Raw genomic sequence first — 19523 nt, 5'->3', positions numbered from 1 at the left:
AAATTTGCATATACTTAATAACATGATACAATGTCTGAGTGGTTCAGAGACCAGCTTTGTATCATTTAACTTTATCTCCTGGAGACCAGGCTTGGCAAAGGAACAGAGAAGACAGAAGTTTATATGAACTTTTAAAGAATCATTCATGTTCTTTAATTTTGCCAATTTATCAAGCAGCTGATTTCATGAAAAGCTTGCTTTTTACAAGTTTTTCCTTCTTCAAACACATATTTCTATTCTTTTATTTCCAAATGTACTGCTTAAAATAAAAAGAATTACTTTTGGACTCTCTGTGATCTTGACTGCTGCAATTCTCTCTTAATCTCAGCCTGTCAAGGTCAAAGGAATATTTGCTTTTCATTTTTGCTATGGTAGCATAGACCTTGAATCTATTGAATTGCTTTCCTTATGGTTTCTCTGTATATTAAATTGAAAATGTACTCATTTATAATATCTCATACAAATCCCTTCTTATATTTTATTTACTCCTCTATCCATAACATTTACCTACAATCTTACTTTCTATCCTTTTTACTTTAAGTTTTTAAACATTATTCCCCCAACCCATTGCATAATAAATTAGTATATTCGTATCCATTTGTTCTAAGCATGTTAATCTGTTATCAATGACCAGAGTGTAAATAATTCATCAAATCTAAATTCATTACTAAATTTAGAATAAAACCAAACGAGGTGGTCATCAGGAGACAACTTTTTTTTTTTTTTGAGAGAGAGAATGACAGAGAGAGAGTGTGCACGTGAGCAAGCATGGCGAGGAGGGGCAGAGGGAGAGGGATAGAGAGAATCATAAGCAGGCTCCATGCCCAGCACAGAGCCCTATGCAGGGCTTGATCTCACAATCCGGAAATCATGACCTGAGCCAAAAATCAAGATATGGTGTTTAATTAACTGAGCCATCTAGGCACCCCAGGAGACAAACTTACTATTCAAAACTGTAAATTCCAGAAAGGCAATGACCTTGTGGTGTTGTTAACTTTTTTATTCTGGGTGATTGGTGAACTTTCTGGTACACAGACAGCATTCAATAAGTATTTATAGAGTGAATGAACTATAGGAAGTCAGTACTATCATTTTCCTCATTTTATTGATGAGGTCACATCATTATTAAGAGGTAAAGCCAAGATCCGAAACCACATGGAGAACTCTGGAGTTCACATTCTTAATTACTATGCAATTGTGCCTCACTTAGCAAAAAAGATAGGCAACGAAGAATTCTCCTCTTAGAGTTAGGCTCTTTTAAATATATGAGAAATTAACTAATCTACCTAACCTAAAAGAAAAAGACAAGAATTTTACACCTTTACATGAAGATTTTTTTAAAGTGATATAATATTCTCACACAATCTCATTCAAGCAGGGAAAACATTGCCAGATTATTAAATATTTAGATCTTGGAAAATCATTAACATATAATTTCTGCTGTAGCATTTACTTTTACCCAAATGTCAAAGCCTTGTAATTGCAGGCTTGCAAAAGCAATAAATAAATGGAAGGGTACACTCCTAAGGGTATGAAAGATTGAGATCAATATTACGCTATTACTCTTGGTTTGCATGTCAGGAGACAGGTGAGGCAAATACCAGGGAAACACAATGGAGATCAGCGTGCTCAGCAAACAGTTGGACGCATCTCTGAGATGCCAGTAAGTAGGTCCTAAATTTTCTCTCCAGAAAACCTGTGTGGCTAATTTTCATTTTAAAAGCTCCAATTTATCTTTCGGGCTACAGATTGCACAATGATCCATTATGCACTGGGAGTCAAGTCTAGTACCAGTTAGGTGTTTCTGAATGCCCATGGCTACCAACCCTTGACATTACTCTGTACAAATGATATGTTTGGTCAGGAAAGCCCCAGAAGGTGATGTCATACAAAGTTGGCAGGAATCACTATGGAGAAGACACATAACAACCAGTTATTGTTCTAGTAGGCTGCATCTGGTTTCATGCGGATTTAGTTCAAGATTTGAAAGTCTTTTGAATGATGAAATCCTAGGGCTGTGGCACAGGATCTCTGGGGCATAAATGCCCCTGCAGTTCAGCCCTAGGGGGTGGGGGGTTGTGGGAGTACATCCCTGAATCCTGACAATAGTCTCCTTAATTATTCATAACTGTGCAGTTATGGAGCTTAAACTGCCCCCTCCCCAAGTCTATGGATAAGAATTCCATCTCATCTTCTTAAGAGTTAACGAGATCATTTTAAAAGCACTTTTCAACCCTATGACGAGTATCAAGTATAGAAAATCCTCATGGATTTAACAAAACAATTTGAAAATTAGGTTTTATATCTTATTTTTCTTTATGAAAAAATGCTGGCATTTTTAAAAGAGTGGAAAGTTGTAAGGAATATTTACAATTAGAGACAGTAAACTATTTCTAAATACCATAGAATAATTTACATAAAAGTAATATAACTATATTATATGTAGAAGCTAGCATTGATTTTATTAATTTAGTTACTGTATTCATTTTATCTAAATCAGTGGAGATTTACTGTCATTGTTTATTCAGTCTGTATATATTAAAATATCTCTGACTTATATGATTATCATACTATCAGTCTGTGCTTATAAAACATTAATTATGGATTACAAATATATATTATAATATTTATTATATATTATATGTTATGTCACTATTTTTATGTTCTCTCTTTTTATGTGTAACCAGAATGATCATTAATTTGGAGGGTCACCTCACTCCCAGGCTGTATCTCTGAGAAATGAGAAAATGGTTAATCAGAAATAGTAGAGCATGGCATCTCTCTTATAGATAGGAAGAAAGTAAAGTTTAACAGAACTACTAAATTCAGAAGCTTTGTTATGGCCAAGGAATACAAGAGGTCATTTTTCTTTGTCACTGGATCAACATTTTTTTTGTTTTTTTACTACCCAGTGTGATCAGTGAAACAGAGATAAATGTCCACACTAGTCCTGAAAATTAAAAGCCAGAGTTCAGGGGCAGCTTCTTTAAAAGACAGATTGCCACAGAAAAATGTTATAAACAAGAAGAGTCTTCGGTTCACCAAGAAACACTGTAACCTTGTATTTATTACAATATAGTGTGTATGACTCTCTTGAAACATACTCTTTGCTCTTGTTCCTTGTCTAAATACACTGAAGCACTCATCAACCCCTATATCCTGAGCACAAAGTGATGAGTTCTGAATCCCTAAAAACTGACGGCTTTCCACTTTGTCCACCTAAATATCAATCTTACAACCTCCATGAGAACAACTGTAACAGAATGTTAAATTGATTTTCCTATTGTCATAGAATTTTATCAGGGGCCCAAATGCTAAGTATAATTAGGCCAATCTTAGTTGAGAAGAGGTCATTAATTCAGGTCTAAGACATTGTAAACTTGATGTGTGAACCCCTGACACATACAAGGGTGAGGTTCAGCTCATCACCTCTACTTTAAGAATATGAGTGGTAAAGATGTCCTTAGAGAGACTTGTCAGTGGTTATGCATTTCTGCCACCACACACAATGGTATACAGGAAGGAAGAGCATCTACTCCGCCACCAACCAAACCAGATGAAGTGGGCTTTGGAAATCTAGAAACCTAGAAAGCTGTACCTGTGTCTCCCGACAGTTAGGTGATGCAGACTGTTGTATCTGACTGGCATCTGAAAAATTTTAAACATGAAAAATTTAAACATGAATCTTGATTTCTTAGAACGCAGAGTGAGAAAAGAGGACCATAATGGAAGTTAATTGTTCTCTCACCAATGGTGGAACAAAAATGTGTGCATTCTGAAAACCAGATATGGAGTCTATCATAGGGAGCTGAGCTTTAATCATCTTTATAGTACCTTGAATGAAAGGACGCAGTGACACCCACAGAGAGAAGCTGAGGAGTCAGAGGCTGAGGAGGAAACTCTACGTGGCTGAGTGTAGGAGGCATCATTTGTGTCAGGAGTTGGCAGACGGACACACCACAGCTGTGACCACTCCCAGCTACTCCTGAAATCCCGCCATGAGCCTCTGTTAGCATGTCTTCCACGGCAGAGACAGTGGAGAGCCAACGGAGCTAAGGAAGACCTTTTCAGTGTATTTCTCCCATTGATCCTTCACCTCCCCCATCCCAGAGAATCCAGAGGAAGCCTAGTAAATGAAGAAGGGTGTAAGAACTGGGAAGAAGGGGAACAGGGACCACCCAAGCCCACCTTTCTGTTTCAGAGTGGTAGCCAGAACTGAGATGAGATGAATGAGATGAAAGATTAAAGCTTATGAATGGAAGTATACTAGACCATTTAATCACCTAGAAATGATACTCACATGACCGAAGAGCTATGGGATCATCTAGATTTCAACCAACGGAAGGGAAGAACAATTCAGCAGAATGGGTTTACAGGGACAGTAACGGGAAAGAATGAGTTGCTTTCTGCTTGTTTCCTATAAGTCCAACTCATTTAATAAAGTGCTACATTGTGTTTATGCACACATTTTGTGACTAGAACTTTGGGACTAAATATTACATTTCTATGAATAATAATAGTAACGATGACTTATTGACACCTTATAAATGTCAGACATTGTGCTTAGTATTTTTTTCCATTTTTTAAAAATTTAAGTTCAATTAGCCAACTTACAGTATATCATTAGTTTCAGATGCAGTGTTCAGTAATTTATCAGTTGTGTGTAACACCAGTGCTCATCACATCACATGCCTTTATAACAAGCATTATCTCGTTTGAGTTTAACCATCACATTAAGAAATTCATTAAATATATTTTGCCGTTCAGGAAATGAGGGCCTAGGTTAATAACTTGTCCAAGGTCACACACCTAGGACATGGTGAAGGCAGGACCTGAATTCAGACAGCTTGTCTCCAAAACTTAGATTCTTAATCACTAGGCTTCTTCTATAAAACACTAAGCTGGATATTATATAAAATAACAAAATAGCTAAAATGTTAAAACGTTTTTAAAATGTCTATGTCATATCCATTTTATCATATTTTTCTCCATTTTTGTATTTAAAAATTCTCATATATTATATGCTTTTATCTAGATGGCACAAATGAAGTCCAAGGGCAATATTGTTCAATAGAATTTTCTGCAATGAAGGAAATGCTCTGTATCTGTGCTGTTTAATACAATAGTCACTAGCCACATGTGATTGCTGGGCACTTAGAAGTGACTAGTGCAACAGAGAAACTGAATTTTTAATTTAATTCAATTTTAATTTCAAATTAAAATGGCTATATGAAGCTAGCGGCTACAATATTGGAAGAGTCAGAGATAATACAGCAGGCATATCTTAACCTGTCCATCAGCTGACAGACCCAGGTATATTTTATATCATGGCCACATAACGGAGAGTCTAGGTTACCTAAAGGAAAAAGCTTTAGATCTAGGAGGAGCTAGGTGACTCATTTGAGCCAAAAATCTCCCAACAAAATCTACCTAACATCCGGGATGCTGCCAAAGTTTCAAAGATTCTTTGGATTAAGGATTTCTAATACATTTTGGGATGCTCTCACAGAATCCAAGCTGATAAACATTTTTTATACCATCCAACTAATTGTCTTAAAACGCTTTTTTTTTTCCAAAACAACAACAACAGCAACAACAACAACAACAAAAAAACCAGCCCTCACTTCCCAGTGGTTAGACTCAGAGTATGCTAAAAAGGTACTGTCTGAAAAACAAGGCCATTTCCCCCAACAGCTAGAACATTATAATTGTTCGGGGCAACATTTTAAGAAAGACATTGTGAAAATGATTCAGAAGACAACAGTCAGGATGGAGAAGGGTCTGGAAAGATAGTCATATGAGAGAACATGGGATTATTAGCCAAGAAAAGAGAAGGCGCAGAGCTGGTCTGGCTACTGCCTTCAAGCAACTGAACGCTTGTCATGTAGGAGAAGGAGTCATGTTATTCTGCACTGTTCCAAAGGGCAGAACTAAGATCAAAAGGAAAAATTTAAAAGATCGGGTGGCACCAGTGAAAGCAAGTAGAGAAAGCTGAGCTGTTTGGTCTCAGAATTTGCTATTTAAAAAGTGATGCACTCCAGTTACTAATTATGTTTAAGCAGATTCTGGAAAATCTAAAATTCTAAAACTCAGAATTATAGTTACCGTAGTGCTCACACACCTCAATGGTGCTTAATGAGAAGTTATCATGGGAGCCTTGAGAACACAAAGGTTGGTGTTAGCCATTTCTCCTCTGTTCAAAGGAAATTAGGATGTTCAGTGAATATTTATATATTAGTTACCATAAAATTTAAGTTATACCCATATCTATCTATATCTCGTCATCAAAATTTCAGTTTCTATTTAAGTACATTTCCAGAAAGGGCAAAGAACTGCTGTATTAGATTATGTGATCTAACAGTTCTAAGGACTGTTGGTGTGTAACTTTAAGACTATATTTCTAGTATAAGCCATATTTGTTGGAATTTGTAAAAAATTCAGTGTGTTCTAGTAAAGTTCTAAATTATGTTTCTGTAGGAGGCAAAGTTTGCTCACCAATCTTGTGGAAATTAACTAAGACATCACTGATGTATTTTTAGTTAATTTAACCTATACAAAGTGCTAAGTAAATTCTCTTAGAATTAGAAACGTATCAAGGGGTGCCTGGGTGGCTCAGTCGGTTGGGCATCTGATTCTTGGTTTTGGCTCAGGTTGTGATCTCAAGGTCATGGGATGAAATCCCTTTTCAGCTCTGTGCTCAGCTCAGAGTCTGCCTGAGATTCTCCTTTCCCTCTGCCCCTCATCCCACTTGTGCTCTCTCTCTCTCTCTCTAAGATGATAGATGATAGATAGATAGATAGATAGATAGATAGATAGATAGATAGATGATAGATAGATAGATAAAATAAAAAAGAAACATCAAAATGAAGTCCTTTTAATAAATATTATTTTGCAAATAAGATACATACATTCTAACAGATTAATTTTAAGGTATAGTGCATCTCATTTTTTTCCAAAACCTTATTTTTTCACATTTTTGCCAGGAATTCTTTCTTTTTCCTTTTCTATTTATCCAATTCCCACCTATTCCTCAAGGCCATGTACAATCCTCTTCTTTACCACGAAGCCTTCCTTTGCCTCAGCCCAAGGTGATACTATGGCCATGTCTAAATTATACTACACAGCTCTCATCATATGGTTCTCATAACAATTTTTATCCTATGTTTATTTTTCTGTTTGACTATCTTGGCTTATTCAAATTCCAGCATGGTGTTTTGTATAAAGAGGCACATAGTAAATGATGATTAATTGATTGAAAAGAATTGGAACATCCATAGTAGGAGAACCAGCCAAACTAGAATTTCTATCTCAATTATCTTTGCTGCTGTGTAACAAATCACCCCAAAATTTAGTGGCTTAAAACAAGCATTTTATTACGCTCAAAGATTCTACTGGTCAGGAGTTTGGAAAGAGCACAGTGGGGCTGGCATCTCTCTGTTCTATGGTGTCTGAGGTCTAAGCTGGGAAGGCTAAGGCTGGGACTAACTCAATGGCTCAGGTTTAGAATCATCTGACTTGTTCAAGTGTATGTCCAGTGTTTGGGTGGGAATGACTCAGAGCTTAAGACTGCCAACCAGAGTACCTATATGTGACTTTTCCATGTGACTTGGCTTCTTCACAGCATGGCAGCCTCAGCCTCAGGGGAGTCAGACAGGGCTCGCAGCATGAGCATGCCAGCCAACTAGCTGAAAATTGTATTGCTCTCTCTAATCTGGCCTCTGAAGCACATAGTGTCACTTGTACCACACTGTATCAGCTAAAATGGTTATAAGCCCACTCATATTCAAGAGGATAAAACAGACCCCATCTTTTGATGAGAGGAATGGCACAAACATATTACCAAAGAGCAAGTGGGTTGGGAAATACTGTTGCAGCCATTTTGGAAGGTATAACCGACAACCTTTTTTTTTAAAAAAAGATTTTATTTACTTATTTGTCAGAGAGAAAGAGAGCGCAAGCAGGGGGAGCAGCAGGCAGAGGGACAAGCAGGCTCCCTGCTGAGCAAGAAGCCCCATGTGGGACTTGATCCCAGGACCCTGGGATCATGACCTAAGCCGAAGGCAGACACCTGACTGACTGAGCCACCCAGGTGCCCCTAATCTACAACCTTTAAAGTCTTTGGAAAATGCAATTTCTGAGCCAATTCTAGACTATAAGAGACTATAGTATTTGGATCACTCAATCTGTGACCAAATGCTCTGGACCTAGACAAAGTCCATGATAAGGTACAACGTGTTAATAACAATAGCAACAGTAGACACCATTTATTGACGTGTACTATTGAATACTTACTAAGTGCCTGACAAGATTTATCTAATTCCATCCTCAAAACAGCTTTAGGAGAAAGACCTTATTAGCATCCTACTTTACAAACAAGGAAATTGGGGCACCATATAGGAAATGACTCATCTTAAAGGGTTCAGAGCCTTTCAACCCCGCAGCTCTTTGTGAATACTTAAGTCTTTCTGAGGAGTGTCACTTGTATCTCTCCTCCTGTAGCATATTCTGTTGTTCCTGGTTATGTGTGGCTTGCACAAACCCTTCCAGAAACTTTGTAAAATTATTTCTCAGTCTGTTTCTCTAACCACAACTTGGTTATAATTGCTTCTGGCATCTGTTTCCATCAGCTCACAGCATCATTTCTTCCCTTGTTCTTGCCTGTAATAGCAATGTCAAGGCAGCAAGCAAGAACACATCCACAGTTTTTATTCCCTAAGAGCGACTTTAGTTCCTATGCTTGAATCATACGTTAGGGCTCATAACCTGCTCTGAGGTAAATGTCTTATTGTATGTATTTGAAAAAGGTTTACTGGAGTGCCTGGGTGATGGTTTTTCTGTTTTATGGGGCAGATGAAGGTTCCTGCTGTTGCCAGTATTTTTCCCATTTGGTTAAACACAAAACACGGATTTTGGTGAAATCTGAGATACTGCAATGGACTAATCAAAGAAAAACTGCCAAACTGTTAGAAAATAGAATTTCCACAAAGATTCCCTACAGCTATGCTTATCAATTTGTAGGAAATTAAGAACAAAGATTCTAATAGGGGTTGTGCACATGTACAAAAGGTCCACTTGATAAACTAATAATGGAAGGCACAACAGTGGGTAAGCTCCTCCACATTTCGCTCCCTGGAGGCTCAAATGCAGCAATGAAACTAAGCAGGTACTTGAATGAAGTGATTTTTTTCCCTCTGAAAAGGAATCATGTTTCATCCCTACTTTCTAAATTCTTTTTTGTCTTGTCAGGCATCTGTCCCTTTATTGCACAAGAATAGAAAGCCACAAACTGCCTAAAGGCAGGTGCTCTCGCTTTGAAAGATGCTAATATTCACCATTCAATTAGAATCTCCCAGACTGTTTAATTGGAATTGGCCTTTTTTGTGGAGCATTAGCAGGGGAACCAAGAACTGTCTTTCCTTCAGGCGGAGCACTGGGGAATAGGTGTTCTGAATATCAACTGAAAAGCCAGAAAACAAGAAAAAAATATTTCAGGTAACAGAACATCTACTGAGCTCTACAGAATGTAATTACTAAAACCTTCCTGGATACCTGTGGAGGAAGACACAAAGAGCTTTTGGCAAGTACCAGTTCCTGGGTAGATTTTTAAATATTCTATTCTAGGACACTATGTGGATATATCAAAGTAGAAGATGCATATCTGAAACAATCAGAAAATAACTGCGTGGGGGAAAAAAAGGAAAAACAACACTGTCTGCAGCAGCCACTGAACTATAGCAGCCCGTGATATGGAAGGATGGATTCAACAGCAAGAGATTCTTTCAGAAATTAAATGAAACTGTGTGGAGAATACTCATTTCAAGTTCTTAGATTGACAGAATGTAAGAGTTAAAGGAATCTGAAAAGAACAGTCTGCCTAAATATCTTATTTTGTGTTTTATTTTATTTGATAAGAGTGCATTGGGGAGGACGTCTGGGTGGCTCCATCGGTTAAGCGTCTGCCTCCGTTCAGGTTATGATCCCAGGGTCCTGGGATCGAGCCCTGTGTTGGGCTCCCCACTCAGTGGGGAGCCTGCTTCTCCCTCTCCCTCTGCCCTTCCCCCCTGCTCATGCTCTCACTCCCGTGCTTTCTCTCTCAAATAAATAAATAAAATCTTTTTTAAAAAGTGCATTGAGAAAAAAGTGGATAATTAATAGTACAAATAGGACTAGCTACAGGTCTCCTAACTCCTGGGTTCTTATCCTTCCTATCATACTTCTTACCATCTATATTTTGTACAGTAGCTTACAGTGTTGTCATATATGTCATTTCATTATATTTTTATACAATGTAAGATGTCAGAAAAGGCATCAGTCCATTTCAAAGATGATGCATTTATTTAAATGCAATTAGATATAGAAAGTTTGGTTACATTAGCTACGTAGGTAATGATACCAATAAGACCAAACTTCAGGCCTCCAGCTTTCCAGTTTTATATTCTTCCTACTGATTCAGATGTCCCACATAAACAGAAACACTGGAGATTAAGTGACTGTGTCCACTGAATATTGACTGAATATCACCAAATACAAATACTTGTTACACTAAATTCTATACAGTGATACCTTGGACTAATGTTCTTTTAGAACACATTTTATCGTAAAGAAGCCCATGATAGAAAGCAAAACAAAACAGAGGCAATGGGCACATAGCAGCGAGCCTTCACAGGTGGCAAGATTTAAAACCAACCAACCAACCAACTACTTACTCAAGTTTTTTTGGGCCTTGATTATTTTAAGGAAAGTATAGTGACCAAAGCTGAAACCTAAAATACGGCAGGATGGGAAATAGAGCGAAAGGGCTTCTGATGGAGCAATAAGTGTAAAGGGGCAGGGGGAGGGTGACAAAGGGTTTCCTGTTAGAAGAACTGAAAGAAGATGGTGGGAGGAGCAGCAGGGGACATAGTAGCAGAAGGCGGGACTGGATTGGAAGGCTGGGGCCACATCCACTGGTGCTGCCAGCTGTGTCAAGAACTCAGACTCCGTCCAAGGGGCAGCTGGAGGACAATGAAAGGACTCAGTTGGGGAAGACATGAATAGATGCGAATTTCAGAAAAATTAGGCCAGTTAGTGGACCAGTTAGGAGGTTGTTACTCTCTTTCTGGTGAGAGATAATAAGAGCGTAAAAACAGTTGCACAATATTGTTGGACTCACAGGACACAATTTTGTGGCCTCAATTCCATACTTTGATTTTACATTACTTATGTGCTGTTTCTCTTCCCTGTTGAAAATTTTAAGATACAACCAATCAAATGAAGAGATATTTTAGGAGCAGGAGCTTCCAGAACTACACACTCCCTTGAATCCTGTGAGCCTTCCAGGCTCTGAAGGTGATATGCTGGGGGCTGGTCTGGCTGAACCACGTCACTCTCGTTCTGTAACAACCCCCCCTTCCCATCTCTGTCTTTACCCCAGCCTAGACCACTGTTTTGAAATCTTTTTCCTAAATCCAACAATAGTTTTCTTCTTCAGCTCTAAGTTTTCTGCATGTTTTCTTGACACAGGCCCCCTTTCCACAGGACTTTTGTTATTTTGACCTCTGCTTTCTGAAGAGGCAGTTTGACAGAGATATGCATTCTCCTCATTAACAAAAGAGTAACTGATCCTGAGTTTGCTGGTGCAATATATTAAAATTGCTCTCTGCAATATGTCCACAAGTTTATCCTCTTCTCTTGGGCTCTCACATTCCCTCTGTGTCCCCTGGAGGGTCTCTGCCTCTGTATCCACACAGTAACAAGCCTGAGCAGCAGAGCTGGTCTCAGAGCTCACGCTGGCCAGGAGACTGCAGAAGGAAGCTGAGGGTCAGGAGAATGAAGTGGATGAACTCTCAGATTCTGTGCTCTCTGCTGGAGTGCTATTTCCTAAAAATTCATCAGACCACACATTACACACACACACACACACACACACACACACACACGCAAAAGGCATCATACTTTGAAGATTATGAAAGTAAATTTTGCCTGATTTTAACCAAATTCATATTCTCCCACAAAAGGGCATGAAGGTATCTTTTTATTGTTTTGATTACCAGAATGGTTTTTGGCAATATAACAATGGAAAACAACCAAAATGTTTGAGGTTATTGACTTATGTCCTGGGGATTATTAACGGTTACATGGGTAAAACCAGATTCCAATTCAGTTTGATTTTTTGATGAAGAGAAACTGAAAAGAAACTGACCTGAGTTTGAACAAGTCCCATCTGTACTGAACTTTTCGCATCCCAGTGGTGTTCTTTATGACCACATTACTCTGACATTGCGAAAGGAATGTACTGAATAGAGCCACAGGGCCTTAATTCACTGCAGTGGTTGGCAGTGAAGTCTCCCTGGAAAAAAAATTGATATTCACACTGTCAATCATCCCACAAAGAGATCAATCCTAAGACAAGAAAGGAGGGCTTGAGAGAGATATGTCAGTCCCTGAAGACAAAGAGAACCTTTTCGTTTTCTAGATTAGGGACTCATCTTGATGAACACTAAAGCCTGAATACTGTGAGGGGATGAGCTGTCTCTGGCTACCAGGAGTGAAGAAAAACTTGCCCCATAAGAAATTCCGAGAAGGATCTGGAACAGAGGCAGTGATTTAAGATGTTTTATATAGGTTGCAATTCCCTTTTTTTATCCTCAAACAATCCTTAAAATGCTCAAAAGCCTAAAAATCTTAAAATGATAAAATGTACATTCTGACCTCTGTTTTAGTAAGGGAATTCAAGGGAAAGAACAGACCCCACAGTTGGAGGGTACTGGTTCCATAGAGTAGTCTACCTTTTCCCAAGGCAAACATAGCATTGGCAGCAGCAATCATAGTTGAAGAAAACTGTGCGCACAGAGCGGTGCTCTCACAGAAGTAGGGCAGCGACAAGGACCAGCTGCAGATACATTCTAAACAACTGGCATCTCGGCCTGTGGTTGCCTGTGCCTCAGGGGCCTGTGGCGAGCTCTTGCTCCGCCAGCAAGCAGTGAGAACAAACCTCATGTCTTGTTGAGAATGAGGAGCGAGCATGTATCATAGTTCCATTCCGACCTCACCCAGCGTATCACCATCGGAACACCATCCACAGGTTTGACAATTACGCAGTTTTCAGTTGTTTTTGTTCTTATTCATTGCTTAATTTATATACGTGGTGTATCACTGGTTAAAGATAGGAAGCTGGGGCGCCTGGGTGGCTCAGTGGGTTAAGCATCTGCCTTCAGCTGAGGTCATGGGTCAGGTTCCTGGGATCGAGCCCTGTGTTGGGCTTCCTGCTCAGCGGGGAGTCTGCTTCTCCCTCTCCCTCTGCCTGCTGCTCTCCCTGCTTGTGTTCTCTCTCTGTCAAATAAATAAATAAAATCTTGAAAAAAAAGATAGGGAGCTAAAGAACACTGATGCTGAGAATACAAACTCACAAGGAACATAAAAAAGATAATTCTATACATTTCCTCAATATTTTCTTTGCCATAGGTTGCTTTTCATTGACAGGATATTTATATAACACATCGGTGTCTCCAGTCGTACAAAAATCAGTGTTAAAAAGGAAAACTTTTCACCACTAATACGGGTTTTTTTTTTGTTTAATGGGATTAAAGATTATCAATAACAAAATATTTTTTTGAGAACAAATATTGGTAATTAACAACATAAATCCTGTCTGTCAATTCATCTTTTAAGAACAAAAACATGAATATGTAAATAAAACACTTTCTGTTTTTAAGGGCAAAATGCAAGAACTTCAATCTTATAAAATAAGCAGTTTTGTTAATATTGACACATATACTAAGTTTATATCTACATTTTAATGTATATTTAGCTCCTAAACAAACATGATAGATATCATTTTACATTTCTGGTCTCTTAGTAATGCTTTCAGTTACATAATTAATTTTTAAAAATTGAATAGCTAGTGTTAACTTGTTAAGTTAGGAAAAGTTAAAATGTATTTATATATAACTATTATTAAGGTTATATTTAAACAAGCAAATAATTAAGGTAACCATATAATTTGTCATCCAAATCAGAACAGTGTGAGAGTAGAAGACACTACTAATAATCACCAGGATAATATATAAAATCCAGGGCTGTCTTGATGAAACCAGGACTCTGGATTATACTACTAAAATTATAATATTTAATAATACATTGATTTATTTTAAAAAATTATAATTATTTATTTATTATACAGCCTATAAGATGATGAGAGATTTTTTAAAACCTAAGGGAGTCCATGAGATAATATATTACTGTGAAAGGAATTTATGAGCCAAGAAAGGATACGTAAGATAGTGCTATTTTAATCCAGTATATTCATTTCACAAATGAGGGTCCTAAGCCTAAATAGGCTAAAAGTCATGACCAGGTATTACAGTTAAACTAAAGGAAACTTTCACGACCCTGAATTATATTAATATCTAGATGATGTATGGCAATTATAGGCAAATCCATAACCATGCTTCAAAGAGTGAACCAATGAACTAAAAATATAATTTTTAAAAGTACTTCATAAAACTTTAACAATGTGAAATAATTAGTCCTTTTAATAAAAATCATGAAAAATAATTCTTATTGTCAATAATACTCTAAGGTTTTATACCACATTTATTCGTAGAAACTCTCTTATCAATCTCAGTGGCAGGAAAGATCCCTAGGGGCATCAGAGGTGAGAAGATGTCTGGACTGGTGACCTGGGCTCTCCGTATCTGGAGGCCCATGGGGAAGGTAGGTTCTTTCCTTTTCTTTTCTTTTTTTAAGATTTTATTTATTTATTAGAGAGAGAGAGAACATGAGCAGTGGGAGGAGTAGAGGGAGAGACGCAAGCAGATTCCATGCGGAGCACCAAGCCCAAAGTGGGGCTCAATCCCACAACTCTGATCCCGCAACTCCGAGATCATGACCTGAGCTGATATCAAGAGTCAGATGCTTAGCCAACTGGCCACCTGCCAGGCAGCCTGTGGGGGAGGCAGATTCTAACATAACAGACAACCAAGGCTACAAGCTCATCCCCACCCAGCCCTTCCAACATGGTGGTTCACTTAAGCTGCAACAGCTGAGCATGAGAAAATGCACTGAAGGAAGGATAATCACGGTGCCCAGGTGAAGACCCAGGATCTGGGGAAGCAGAGCCAATCCACAGCTGTGGACCAAAGTCCATCTGATCGGTGCAAACTGTTCACAACCTTGAGACAGAGTGGCCAGATTAGGCTTTAGTTCTCATTCTGTTTTCCACTTACAAATAGGTTCAACCCCTAAGAATTCAGTAAACCTCAGAATCCTTGGGCAATTTGGAGGAGGAGTGCGATGAGAGTCTCAATAAGACACCATAGGACATTCTGTAGAAGAGCAGAAGGGGTGCCTTGAGAATTAATTGGTAAAATAAGACATGTCTATGTTTGTACGCCAGATAGGTAATATGGTTAATACCAGTTACACAAAACCATTCTAAGGTGGTATTTTTACTGTGCTTAAATTCAAATTTTATGGTAATAGGCAAATATAGACATTATAAATCATATATCTGGATAGTTTGAATGATTCCTATATAATTTCAGTATGTTTGCAGGCAAATTGGAAAAGGAAAAGATGAAGAGAAGAAAAGTTATGTCAATTAAAGGAAATTAAAGGCAACACATGAGTAGAACAATGAAGAAAAGTGAAATAAGACAGTAATGATGAGGGAAGCCAATGATGGCGCCCAATGGGGGAAAGTCCTTCCATAGATACTTAGTGGCAGCTTTTCTCCATGTATTTTGTCTTTACGGTAAATTTAACATAGTCCCTTGAGTTCTGTTGAGAAAAGAATGTAAGATTTGAAGACACAAAGCGAACTCATGTCCTTGCCTCACCATTGAACTTAAGCATACCATTTAGCATTTTTTTGTCCTTGTTTCCCTTTACTAGAGGAGTAGGAACACCTTACTCACAGGGCTTGCTGAAAGGAATAAATAGGATGACCACAGGAGCATTCTTGACATATATAAGACCATCAAATATGTTGCTTTTTTCCAAGAATATTCTAAATGATCTTGAAGAATATCTTTAAAGAAAAAATGTGTAGAAAAATAGCGAAATAACAAAAGAAATAAGGAACTTGGAAAGCCTTGAAAGTAATGAGTTAACAGCCATTTAAAAGTACTCATTAGCATCTGATAACCTTTGCAGTTGGCAAAGTGCTGTTCTGAAGATTCTATTATTATATGTTATATAAGTTACAATTAGTGAAATAGGGAAGAATGAAAACTCAATCTATCAGAAAATTGCCAGTTAGCAGGACAGGGATTAAGAATATAATTGTAATTTGAGAATAGACATTAATAATTAAAAGGTCAAGATGGTTTACCCCTTAGGAATTCATGTAATAGGGAGTTTATAATGCAAATCATAGCTCGTATTAGCTATGTGAGGGGAAAACTTCACTCCAAGCATGCAAACTTCCAAAAGAAAACAGGCTGTTTTCTCTACCTAGAAAATTCCTACCCTTTTGCTCTTTGGTCTGGTCATCGCCATCACCACCATCAGGCATTCAACAATTATACTAGGTCCCAAGGATAAAAATGTGTAAATAATTGTCCCTGTGCTAAAAATAATGATAAGTATTTTAAAAGGACACTCCAAGTAGAAATTCAGGACTAGATATAAAAGAATAAATAAGAAAAGCCAAGTTTCTCAGGCTCATGTCAAGGTCATGATTGTTATTATCCATATCATTGGCATCATAGTATTTATTTCATCAACTGTTAAGAATTGTAGAGCATTTCTTAAAATTCTTCCTACCAAACTCCAGAAGTCCCCAGAGATTATTTTAAATATGCTCAATATTAGCCTCATAGATACCACTTAGTGTCTGACACTTTCCTCTAACCCTGTTCCAACAGCTGTGCTAATGAATTCTGGAGAAATGGCAGAATCAATGAGATTTGATGGCAGAATCACAGCCAAGCCAATGCCACGACCAATTCTGATACATCATGTCTTCTGCATTGCAAGGCACACCCAGGTTGGTTCAGCTCACATTTCAGCTCTCCAACACATAAAGAAGAGAAAATACTCCTTGCTGCCTCTTGATGTGTCCTGCTATAAAATCCTCATGCTCAAAATATCTTAAGTCACTTCAAATGTGTGACTATTATGCTCTACAACTGTGATCTGAGAAAAATTAGAAGGCAATTTTATTTTTTCCTCCCACTGTCTTTAAATTATTTTTGGGGCTAGATCTTCCTCTGGTCCTGGATGGAAACTTGGGCAGGTCACAGGTCCTTTCAGGTCATTCTTAGGTAGCAGTCAGTGGCTGAACCTGCTCTTATTGACTTGCCAGAGTCAATTGTATATATTTCTTTCTAACTGCACATACCTGATGTCATGGTGGAATCAGCCATGGCAGGCAAACACTACAAACCACAGTCCCCACCACCATCACTGTCAGACAATTGGTTGTTAACCATTTACCACTGCCACAGACAATTCTCTGGTTACTTAAAAAAATAAAACGCACCTTTAGTCTAGCAAGAACAATACCCTCATAACAGGAAAACCTGAAAACTTGCTTTGGAGTTGAAGCTCTCATCTTTGTACTGTTCAGGTTTACAACAGGTGAGACAGCCTGCAATGAGGAAACGAGAATGTGGTTGGTTCCTTCTTTTTCTTTCTTTCCTCAGCTAGGGTTTCTCTCTTCCCCACTGTTCTACCACAGTTCCAGACTCTCTCCAGACTTAGGGCAGCAGGAGGTAGAAGGAGTCAGCCACTGGTGAGTGTTGGCACGGCCAGGACCGGTAAGGTGACTTGACGTTAGGGGTTTCTGACTTGGCAGCTGTACAGAGCTGACTCTCCTGCCTGCCTTTTTAGGAGCCCTCCACATGTAGTTGGATCTGTCACTATTCCAACTTGCCACTATTTCTGCAGCCCTTTAACAACTGGTTTCTTGCCCTAGTTTCTTTCTGCTGAGTCCCCCTTACCCAATGAAGGAGCCTCTTAAGCAGGACCTAAAATGAATTGACTACAGTTCTCTCACACTCATACTTCCTTTGGCCTGACAAACTCTGAGAACACAGTCAGGTCCAAAGCAGGAACCATGTGGGCCTTGGTCCTATATCTATCTTTCAAGGTGCCCTCCAAACCCCATCCCCACTCCACTTTTCCCCCAACCACACATACATGCACATATCAGGCAACCAGATACCTGGAGTTCTAGGACTCAGGCTTATGAAATCATCCTGGACCCCATGGGCAGACCCATTTCAGAATGTGCCCCAATGAACAGACTATACCTACTGTTTGGAAAAGTACTTCTTTTACAGGACTATGTGAGATTGGTCCTCCAAAATGGTGCTGACATGTTACTTTGGGGTAATTTTCATTCACATCAGACATAGAATGAATTGAGGGCTCTGAGCTACCCACAATCTATTGCTGGTTTTTGGGCGCAATTGAGTTGTATTACCTGTCTTTGTTTCAACTATGGGGCCACCTCTGATCTACAGCAGTGAGGGTGACAGCAGACATCCTTTACATGTGTGTTCTCACTACTGACACCCAGGGTGATCACACCAACCTCTCAACAGCTCTATGCTATATGTTACACAGCCTTCTAGGGGTGGCCCCATCTATCACCTCCAAGTGCTTTTGAGACTTGCTCCTCAATGCCAGCTGGTCCTTCTGATCACAGACCACTCTTGCCTCTAGTCAATGTACTGATATCATACTTTCCTAGGTTGCTAGAGAGGATATGCCAGAAAAAGGACAGATATTCTTTCTGTGGATGATACCACCCTTCTCTTTCTGCCCAGGGACCTTTGCTTATCCTTTCTACTGGTGGAGGTGTGTGGAGGGCAGGGATGCAGTCAACATTAAAAGAGATCCCATTCTAGGAGTGTAGTGATTATGGTCAAAAGAGGTCAAGAGAAGGCATGGTTTAAAGATCTGTTTTCCTGTTTACATTATAAAATTCTGAATGGTAAATTTAACATGATGAGAAAATTAATTACTGCTCACATTTTCTCTCAACTCTGCATGAGAGTTGCATTTTTGTTCATCAACAATGAAACAGTATTCAACCCTTGACATTGGACATGACTACTCATGAGTAGCTTGAAGAGTGATGCAGTGTCATGAATAATTGTGTATGCAATATTGAATTAATGGTTCTAGAGAATTGCAGAAGCAAGAAGATCTATACTGTTTCTGTACAAATGACTCCTGGATAGTCAAGTCATGGCATGGTGAGTAATAAAAGCATTTGCTGCCTTTTTCACACAATGGGAGATAGGAAATTAATGAGGAATCGTGGATCATCTGACAATAAAGAATACAAAGAAAGAGTTTTTAGACCTGAATAGGAAAAAATGATGCTTGGACAGTATAAAAAAAACTTCATGTGCAGTAATGGGGCAATATAAAATACCTAAGTATTACTCTAAAACTTCATCAATAAACCCCTATACCTTACATGAGCCCATACATTTTTAATATATTTTAATATCAAATTGTTTTTATAGACTAGTGCCCTACAAAAATATTTTCTCAGTGCCCCAAACAACTGGTGGTGGCTTTGGGCT

At 38.5% G+C, this 19523-nt stretch overlaps 1 long non-coding RNA gene across 1 annotated transcript in view; it reads left to right on the top strand.

The window, feature by feature from the left end:
• LOC123801227 (uncharacterized) overlaps positions 1-19187 on the top strand; it is a 67959-nt gene extending 48772 nt beyond the window's left edge. The window contains exons 3-4 of the long non-coding RNA XR_015727232.1: positions 16848-16969; positions 19117-19187. This is a non-coding gene — a long non-coding RNA (uncharacterized LOC123801227). The remainder of the gene's footprint in view (positions 1-16847; positions 16970-19116) is intronic.
• Positions 19188-19523: the final 336 nt, after the last annotated feature.

This window comes from Ursus americanus, chromosome 17, assembly GCF_024610735.1.
Source record: "Ursus americanus isolate L20-20 chromosome 17, mUrsAme1.1.p, whole genome shotgun sequence".
In the NCBI taxonomy this organism is placed as follows: domain Eukaryota; kingdom Metazoa; phylum Chordata; class Mammalia; order Carnivora; family Ursidae; genus Ursus; species Ursus americanus.
Note: the sequence above shows the minus strand (reverse complement) of the source record. Positions and strands in the feature narration are given on the sequence as shown.